We start from the raw sequence: 10,852 nt of genomic DNA on the forward strand, positions 1-10,852 counted from the left end.
TGCTTTGGTGTTACAAAGCCCATGAGGTCATGATATGTCTTTGTTGTTGTTGTTGTTGTTGTTGTTGTTGTTTTATGGCGGTTGGCATCCAATTGTTGCATTACCGCCAGACTTTATTCCTCAGACTTTTCGTAGTCCTCAGACCGTCATAGTCCGTAAAAGTACTCCTTCCATTGCTTTGGTGTTACAAAGCCCATGAGGTCATGATATGTCTTTGTGACCGGCTTTATTCCAGGGAGACTCTTCTTCATCTTCCTCTCCCTCTTTGACGTTCGGTGCTTTGGGAAGTACAAAGCTGTTGTTGTTGTTGTTGTTGTTGTTGTTGTTGTTTTATGGCGGTTGGCATCCAATTGTTGCATTACCGCCAGACTTTATTCCTCAGACTTTTCGTAGTCCTCAGACTGTCGTAGTCCGTAAAAGTACTCCTTCCATTGCTTTGGTGTTACAAAGCCCATGAGGTCATGATATGTCTTTGTGACCGGCTTTATTCCAGGGAGACTCTTCTTCATCTTCCTCTCCCTCTTTGACGTTCGGTGCTTTGGAAGTACAAAGCCCATGAGGTCATGGGACGTCTTTGTTGTTTTACAAAGCCCATGAGGTCATGGGACGTCTTTGTCGTTTTATCCTTTAGAAGTCCTTCTTCCATCACTTTGGTGTTTCGGCTTTAGTCCAGGGAGACTCTTCTTCACCTTCCTCGCCCTCTTTGACGTTCGGTGCTTTGGAAGTACAAAGCCCATGAGATCATGGGACATCTTTGTTGTTTTACAAAGCCCGTGAGGTCATGGGACGTCTTTGTCGTTTTATCCTTTAGAAGTCCTTCTTCCATCACTTTGGCGTTTCTAAGCCCATGAAGCCCAAGCGCGTTAGAACATCCTCTTGCTCCTCATCCTCGGCTCAGTCTCCAACACCCCCCACCTCTATAAATGTTTACCCAGCCCTGTGCTACATAATGGCCCGTTCAGACCGGTGCGGCAAAAGCGTCCAGTTTACATTCAAAGTCTATGTAAACGCGCGTCGAGCACCTCCTGCGTTTTTGCGGCGCGGCTTCCGCGTATTTGCGGCGCGATTCGCCGAGGAGCGCGGCGAGGCGGGTGCGCTTTTGCGTTTTCTGCTCGAGACGCTTTGACGGGCGTAAAAGCATCAATGCATCAAAACGGTTCGCCGCAAATAAGTTCAGAATTTTGAGCTTTTCTGCGGCGTGGCGGGACAGAAGCCAATCAGAGATGACGCTCCGGTGACGTACGTACACATGTCCCCCCCCCCGAGAAGAACCGGCACCACAACAATGGCAGACGATATATATATATATAATATATATAGATATATATATATATAGATATATATATATATATATATAGATATAGATATATCTATAGAGATCTATCTATCTATATATATATCTATTCATATATATATAGTTATTTACTGTTCTATTTTTCCACAAAATACATTATTTTATATTATAAAATGTGTGTCCTGTTTACATGCATATTTTTCATATATATAATACTGGGGAGTCTGTGGGAAATTCAGTGGCTATTTAAAGATGTACTTATTTAATTTACCACAATTCAAGATCCTAAACAAAAACAAACAAGGACAAGATGAGATAATCCTTTATTAGTCCACACAGTGGGGAAATTTCAGTGTTACAACGCACAAGTAGGTACAGAAGTAAAGAGAACAGAGAACTAAAGAGCTGGAAGCTTCTCACTGTTTTATTCATTTAACTTGATCTCATTCTGTGTAAACAACATGGCATTTGGGCTCAATCTTGAGTGAACATGTCGTCTTTGCTATAAATATGAAAATCCCTTGATCAAAAACACTTCTGTGTTGTGGACGTCCAGTCCTCTGTGTTGTGGACGTCCAGTCCTCTGTGTTGTGGACGTCCAGTCCTCTGTGGTGGACGTCCAGTCCTCTGTGTTGTGGACGTCCAGTCCTCTGTGTTGTGGACGTCCAGTCCTCTGTGTTGTGGACGTCCAGTCCTCTGTTGTGGACGTCCAGTCCTCTGTTGTTGACGTCCAGTCCTCTCTGTTGTGGACATTCAGTCCTCTGTTGTGGACGTCCAGTCCTCTGTTGTGGACGTCCAGTCCTCTGTTGTGGACGTCCAGTCCTCTGTTGTGGACGTCCAGTCCTCTGTTGTGGACGTCCAGTCCTCTGTTGTGGACGTCCAGTCCTCTGTTGTTGACGTCCAGTCCTCTGTTGTGGACGTTCAGTCCTCTGTTGTGGACGTCCAGTCCTCTGTTGTGGACCTGAAGCTGCTGGCGATTGTCCTGTAGAAATCCCCAGTGGCAAGAGATCTGAATAATAAAACAAACAAATAACTATATAGCCTAAATTTAGTTTACTTGTACTTTCATTAAATATACCACAATCGAATTTTAAATGGTGCACTAGAACAAAATATTAACGCTATGAAAACTATGTTTTTTTTACTAAAAACAATACAAATTTTTACTATCTATGTACTTTTCATTGGTTTTATACACAACCACAAGCAGATACACAGCAGATACACAACAGATACACAGCACATACACAGCAGATACACAGCAGATACACAGAAGATACACAGTACATACACAACACATACACAGTACATACACAGTACATACACAGCAGATACACAGCAGATACACAGTACATACACAACACATACACAGTACATACACAACACATACACAACACATACACAGCACATACACACAGCACATACACAGTACATACACAGTACATACACAGTACATACACAACACACACACAGCACACACACAGCACATACACAGTACATACACAACACACACACAGCACACACACAGCACACACACAGCACATACACAGTACACACACAGTACATACACAGTACACACACAGTACATACACAGCACACACACAGCACATACACAGTACATACACAGCACACACACAGCACACACACAGCACACACACAGCACACACACAGCACACACACAGCACACACACAGCACACACACAGCACATACACTTTATTATTGCGCTTAGACATGAATATTTCTGTACTGACCTGATGGACAGATGGACAGATGGACAGGCGTCTGTAGTTGTTGTCCTGGTACATGTCCGCGCACCAATGCGGGAAACAAGTCATCAAACAGGACCCGGGACAAACGAAACTACAGCTGAGAGCGATGTTTATCCAGTCTTGAAGCAAATGATGGTATTGACTCAACTCGGATCACTGGTGGATCCAGACACGCCGCCGAGCGTCTCCGTTTTTGGGCTTTGAAGAGCAAATACGCAAAAGGCACTTTCTCAACTTTGATCCGCCATTAGAGAAGCCAGACTGACAACATATCCACTGCGCATGCGCACGCGGCAAACGCGCGTCTGCTTACTATATTTCGTCTCTGCTCCGCTGCGTCGAGAACGCGGCGTATTTGCGTTTTTCTTCATGCGTACTTGCGTCCAACTTCGCCATAACGCGCGAATAGGCGTTTGCGGTTTGAACGGGCCATAAGTAAGAAACCACAGCCTGACACAAACCCTGTGACTGGATCGCCAGAACGTTCCGCAGATTGAACTCCCGCCCATTATTCCGAAACCACAAGGCCAACCCGGCCCTTTCCCTATCATAAGCCTCACAGCAAATCAGCACATGCTCGACAGTCTCTGGCACCCGACAGTGACCACACAGACCGGTCGGGTGTTTGCCTATCCTACTCAGTGACCAATTGAGTCCAGTATGGCCAATCCTCATGCGGGCGAAGGCCCTTTCCTCCCACGCGTTCCTGCCCATAGACCCGCAAGGACCCACACTACCCTGTATGTGATAGAGATGCCGTCCAGTAACACAGTGGCTCCAAAATTCCTGCCAAAGGCCGACCACATGACTCTTGATAACGGGCTTGATTTCAGACTTGCCCAACTCAACCGCCACATCAATTGATGGCCGCCGAAGGGAACGTTTAGCCAGTGCATCAGCCATTTCGTTACCATCCACCCCCACATGCGCAGGGACCCAAATGAAGGAAACCCTCACATCCTTCCTGGACAGGGAGAGCATCAGACAGAAGATGACATTCAACACATCCTGTCTGCAATCCGATTTCCCAGATTTAATGCTTTGCAATGCAGAAAGGCTGTCAGAGGCCACCACAATGCCGCAACACTGCAAAGCAGATTCCGCCCATTCCAACGCCAACCGTATCGCTATAAGTTCCGACGTGAAAACAGAAAGGCGATCTGTCAACCTCTGCTTGACCACTAGCCCCAGGTCAGGCACAAAATAAGCGGCGCCAGTACGCCCACTCTCAGGATCCCTAGACCCGTCGGTATAAATAAACACATCACCTGAGTGCTTATCGATGAGCGCTTGAACGGCAAACTGCGGTGCCCTCCCAGCGACTCCTCTAAGCTTGCCATGCAAGCTAACATCAACAGGAGCCGGGACAAACTTCCACGGAGCTATAGCAGACAAAGCCACCGACGGGCTCACACGCAGATCACCAACCCCCGCAAGCCGCGCCTTCGCATTTCCTACCTGGCTGAAAACCATACCGCCAGCCACACTCTGCCCCCCATCAACCCTGAGAAAGTCCCTCACCGGGTGAGAGCTCGTATGACCTTGCACATTCACCCAGTAAGCCAACAGAAGTTCTAGCCTCCGGAGCCGTAACGGCAATTCCCCCAACTCAACCTGCAGCGCCGAGACAGGGGAGGTCCTAAAAGCCCTACAGCAGATGCGCAAGGCCTGGGCTTGCTCCACATCAAGCTTCTTTAAGTTAGTCTCAGCCGCAGACATGTAGGCTATACAGCCATAATCAATAGCCGCCCTCATGACGGCCCGATAAATACCCAGGAGCGACCTTCTGCTGGCCCCCCAGTCCTGGCCGGATAGACAACGAAGCAAGTTATTCACCCTTTTGCATTTACCACTGACCTCATCAATGTGCCGACGCCAACTAAGCCTCTCGTCAAAGGTGACCCCCAAGAACCTCACCTCCCTGACCTGTTCGAGCACCTGCCCATGCAGTCGAAGGGAGACGTCCCTATGCCCATTGAAGAAACAGATCACTTGAGACTTCCGTACGGACAGTTTAAACCCCCACTTCAGGGTCCACTGCTCCACCTGCTGTATTGCCCTTTGCAGTTTCGCCTCGTAAAACCGGAGATTCCTCCCTCTCACCCATAGAGCGCCATCGTCAGCATAAAGGCTCCTCCCAACAGACCCATCCACGTCGTCAAAGATGTCCTTAATCATAACATTGAACAAGATAGGGCTACACACACTCCCCTGCGGGATCCCATTCTCCACCCCATAGACCCCAGAGTAAGCAGCGCCCACTCTGGTTTGGATACGCCGGCCAGACAGAAAGCTCCGGACCCAGTTAAACAGTTTACCCTTCACACCACACTTCCGCAGCTTAATGAGGAGCCCATCCTTCCAAACCATATCGTACGCCTTCTCCACATCAAAGAGCACCGCAATAACCTTTTCTTTCTGAGCCCTGGCCAGCTGGATATCAGATTCCAAACACAACACGGAATCCATGGTGTTCCTGCCCCTACGGAAACCACTCTGGTGCGCGGGAAGCAAACCCTGACTCTCCAAGAAGTAATCCAACCGCTCGGTAACCATGCGCTCCATCGTTTTCCCGAGCTGCGACGTCAAGGCAATCGGCCTATAACTTGAAGGGTCAGACGCTGGCCTACCCGGCTTCAGAACCGGCACCACCGTAGACTGTTTCCACGCAGATGGAACACAACCTGAATCCCAAACACGGTTGAAAAGACCCAGGACTAGCCCAAGCGTGTCATCAGTCAAATGAGAGAGCATGTCATAGCACACCTCATCTTTACCCGGGGCTGTCTGTTTCGCCTTAGAAAGTGCTCTCCTTAGCTCAAACAAACTAAACGGAAGGTCAAGGTCATCTTGAGTCGAAGGCTGGTGCCCAATCAGCTCAGAATTCTGGGCCAAAGTACTCTCCCTGTAGTGCCTTTCCGCAGGTGAGAGATTGTCAGAGCTGTACACCGACACAAAGGTGCTGGCCAACAGTTCAGCTTTGTCAACGTCGCTGACTGCTTCAACACCATTCAGTATTAGGACCGGGGTCCCGTGACGGCGCTCAACCCCATGCATCCGCCTAATCATCCCCCAAACATCCCCGAGACGCGTTTCTCTCCCAATTTTGGAACAATACCGCCTCCAATAGGCACTCTTGGCCGTTCTCTCAGTTTTCCGCACAACAGCGCGGGCCCTCTTGTAGTCAATGAGGGCACCCTCAGTGTGGGCAACCCTTAGCCGGCGAAACGCCGCATTTCTCGCCCTAACAGCATGACCACATGCTTCAGTCCACCACGGCACCCGCTTCCTATGTCCACTACCACCACTCTTAGGAATCGTGCCTACCGCTGACTGCGTGATGAGCGAGACAATTGCACTATTGAGATCATCCACCTGAGTCAATCCTCCTTCCTGCAGACCCCTAGAACCATCATCAGCTTTCCTCAGGAAAGCCCCCCAGTTCGCCCTTGCCAACTGCCACCTCTGGATCCTCGTCCCCCTGACCACACAGCTCCCAAAGCCAATCACGGTGCGGACTAGATAGTGATCGCTACCAAAAGAAAGATTACCAAGAACCTCCCAACTACAAACACCAGCTAACTCCTTGGACACAAGTGTAAGATCTATTGCACTTTCCGCACCGGTCCCCATATCATAGCGGGTCCCACCCCCATCATTCAGACAAACCAACTCCCTTTGATTGATAAAACCCTCTACCACCTGCCCATACCTATCGGTACCACTACCGCCCCACAAAGCGCTATGCGCATTAAAATCCCCACACCACACGGCCTTTCCCCGAACATCCTTACCGACACTATGTAAGGACTCTAACGTTAACTCACCACACGGATTATAAAGGTTAACCACAGTAACAGCTTCACCACCCAGCCAGACCCTCACCGCCAGGGCCTCCGGCGCTTTACTCACACTGACAACAACGTAATTTAGGTCATCTCGGACAAACACAGCCACACCTCCGCCTCTACCCTGCTCCCTATCATTCCTAACACACACATACCCTTGTATCCCAAAACCCCACCTAGGTCGTAACCAAGTCTCCTGCACGCACATAACGTGAGGCTTGTTCAACAAGGTAGAGACAAAATGCTTAAATTCCTGGCCATTAGCACGAAGACTATGCGCATTCCATTGCAAGACAACCACCGCCATTATGAGCCCCTGGAACCTGACGGCGCATCGGGAGCCCCCCCACTCCCACTGCCAGAATGGGGCAGGGCGCCCTCCCGCAGCGCATCCTCTATCTCCGTCCACTCGGGGCCCCCAGCTCCAAAGTACTTCCCTGCAGCCTTAGCGATGATCTTAGTCTTTTCGGATCTCTTCTTGGTTTGCCCAGTACAGTTAATCACTTCCACTATAAAGAGGAAGAAATCTTTCCTCTTCACAACCAGTACATCCTCCGCACCCACAGGGCCTCTGCCCGTGGAAGCCACACTCACAGGCATCCCAGTGGGGACCTCCCCCTGGCCGCGGGCAACGCTGCCCCCTCCCCTGTCGCCTAGGACACCAGCAGCACTGGCAGCCCCCACTGCATCCACCGTCACCTGATTACCAGACACCTTCTTGACCGCATCCGCGTAGGATATGCCTTGAGAGGCTCTAACTTTTTGCACCTCAGCAGCCCTCTTGCTGAACACGCATCCCCCGTAGGCAGAGCTATGCTCTCCCCCACAGTTACAGCACTTGAGTTTTGCTCCGTCGTCACACTTCCCATACTCGTGGTCTCCTGCACATTTACCACACTTCTGCTTCCCTCTACAGACCGCTGCAATATGCCCAAAGCGCTGGCACTTGAAGCAACGCAGGGGCGGCAGAACATATGGGCGTACGCCATAGCGCATGTACCCAACGCACACCACACGAGGCAGGATCCCACCTTCAAATCTAATAATTATCGACAGGCTGTCACACCTTACCCCATCCCGGGTCATCTTCAACCGCCTAGCATCCACCACCTTAGCTCCAGTCAAATTCTCCTTTATGTCATCCACAGATGTCGTCGTAGGGACGCCTACTATAACTCCCCTGACCGTGCCTCTTACAGCATCAGACACAAGAATGTCCTTCCCCCCCAGACACTTAGCTTCAATCGCCTTCCTTTGCTGAGCCACGTCCTTGCACACGACCAGCAGCGAGCCATCCCTAAGGACACTCGCATGCTTGACCACTCCCACAGCTACAGTCAGGCTCCTTGTCAACGCCATCGGATCCCACCCCTTAAAGGACGCATTATCCTGCGCGAGCTTTATGAACACCTTACACTCTGAACTCACATCCCCGACATCTGCAACCCCCCCGCCCTGCTCCTCACTGAGAGAGCCCTCCATAGACGAGCAAGAAGACGCCCTACGCTGCACAGGATCAGTGACCAGGTCACGCTTCCTCTTCTTCTTCCCCGTCATACGGACCGAGGCGTTCCTCTATGTTGCCGTAATATCCAAACTGTTGTCGTTGTTGTTTTTTATGGCAGTTGGCATCCAAGTGCACGAGGTATTGTTGTTGTTGTGTGTAATCGCAGACATGAATGTTGTTGTTGTTGTTGTTTTCATATGTCTTTGTGACTAGAATAGTTGTTGTTGTTTCAGAGACCAACCGGCTTTATTCCAGGGAGACTCTTCTTCATCTTCCTCTCCTTCTTTGACGTTCGGTGCTTCCACCGTACAGCTTTATTCTTTAGGCTTCATTCTATACGCTTTAATATTTCCACTGTTCTGGCGATCCAGTCACAGGGTTTGTGTCAGGCTGTGGTTGCTTACTTATGTAGCACAGGGCTGGGTAAACGTTTATAGAGGTGGGGGGTGTTGGAGACTGAGCCGAGGATGAGGAGCAAGAGGATGTTCTAACGCGCTTAGACTTCATGGGCCTAGAAACACCAAAGTGATGGAAGAAGGACTTCTAAAGGATAAAACGACAAAGACGTCCCATGACCTCATGGGCTTTGTAAAACAACAAAGACGTCCCATGATCTCATGGGCTTTGTACTTCCAAAGCACCGAACGTCAAAGAGGGCGAGGAAGGTGAAGAAGAGTCTCCCTGGAATAAAGCCGGTTGGTCTCTGACACAACAACTGCTGAGGTGCAGAAAATAAAGGTCTCTCAAGGTATATCCTATGCAGATGCAGTCAAGAAAGTTTCAAGTAACGAGTTTAGAGTAAATACAGAGAGAGGAGCCAGCGCTGCTCCCAGCCAGGGCGAAATGAGAAAGGCCAGCGTGGCTCCCAAGAAGTGTGAAGGTTTCAAGAGTGGAGGTCCCAAGTGTGCAGGTTCCAGAATTAATGAGAATACCCTGGTTGTGGATAGAGAGGATTTTGTACTCTTTATGGTGGATGTTGTAAACTGTGCTGCTCAGACTCAAAGCAGAACTGAAAGGATCAGGATCATTGCTAAAGCTGCAGGGAGATTCCTTGGAACAAAGGAGCTTGATTGGGCAGATATAGAAAACAGGCTAAAGGCGCTAGATGGGAGTCGGAGTGATGGGGGTCTGCTTGTGGGGAGTCAGAGTGATCAGAGTGACGAGATGGGGGTGGGGGTGGTCTCCTGTCCTCGCCCAGTCTCGTAGACGCACGGCTACCAAGCAGCGACATCAGTGGACATATTAAAGCCTATAGAATGAAGCCTAAAGAATAAAGCTGTACGGTGGAAGCACCGAACGTCAAAGAAGGAGAGGAAGAAGAGTCTCCCTGGAATAAAGCCGGTTGGTCTCTGAAACAACAACAACTATTCTAGTCACAAAGACATATCATGACCTCATGGGCTTTGTAACACCAAAGCAATGGAAGGAGTACTTTTACGGACTACGACAGAGTCTGAGGACTACGACAAAGTCTGAGGAATAAAGTCTGGCTGTAATGCAACACTTGGATGCCAACCGCCATAAAACAACAACAACAACAACAACAACAACAACAACACAACAACTATTCTAGTCACAAAAACACATCATGACCTCATGGGCTTTGTAACGTCAAAGCAATGGGAGGAGTACTTTTACGGACTACGACAGAGTCTGAGGACTACGAAACGTCTGAGGAATAAAGTCTGGCGGTAATGCAACACTCGGATGCCAACCGCCATAAAACAACAACAACAACAACAACAACAACACTATTTCCACTGATGTCGCTGCTTGGTAGCCGTGCGTCTATGAGACTGGGCGAGGACAGGAGACCACCCCCACCCCCATCTCGTCACTCTGATCACTCTGACCCCCCAAAAGCAGACCCCCACCACTCCGACTCCCACCCAGCCGGTTGGTCTCGGAAACAACAACAACTATTCTAGTCACAAAGACATATCATGACCTCATGGGCTTTGTAACACCAAAGCAATGGAAGGAGTACTTTTACGGACTACGACAGTCTGAGGACTACGAAAAGTCTGAGGAATAAAGCCTGGCGGTAATGCAACAATTGGATGCCAACCGCCATAAAACAACAACAACAACAACAACAACAACAACAACAACAACAACAACAACAACAACAACAAAACACCATAGAAGAAGATGAAGTTATCATTTTAAACAAATGTTAAGTTATGTGAATTGGGAATTTAACAAAATGGCTGCTCTGATTGAGTTACAATTAGTTACAAAACAAGTTATCAGTTACAAATTTCAGGTGTTAATTCATTCATGTAATTTTAGACGTTTTAAAATTGTACCTCCAAATTTTGAAAAATCTGTCAGAATAAGACTACATAAGAATGCCAAGACTACACTTTATTTTACAAACATGTGAGTGACCCTCTTTATAGAAACTACACAGAGCAGTGTCTGAGGCAAATA

The sequence above is a fragment of the Eucyclogobius newberryi genome, unplaced genomic scaffold, assembly GCF_026437365.1.
Source record: "Eucyclogobius newberryi isolate DKJ021-1_F unplaced genomic scaffold, fEucNew1.0.hap1 SCAF_15, whole genome shotgun sequence".
Classification (NCBI taxonomy): Eukaryota; Metazoa; Chordata; class Actinopteri; order Gobiiformes; family Gobiidae; genus Eucyclogobius; species Eucyclogobius newberryi.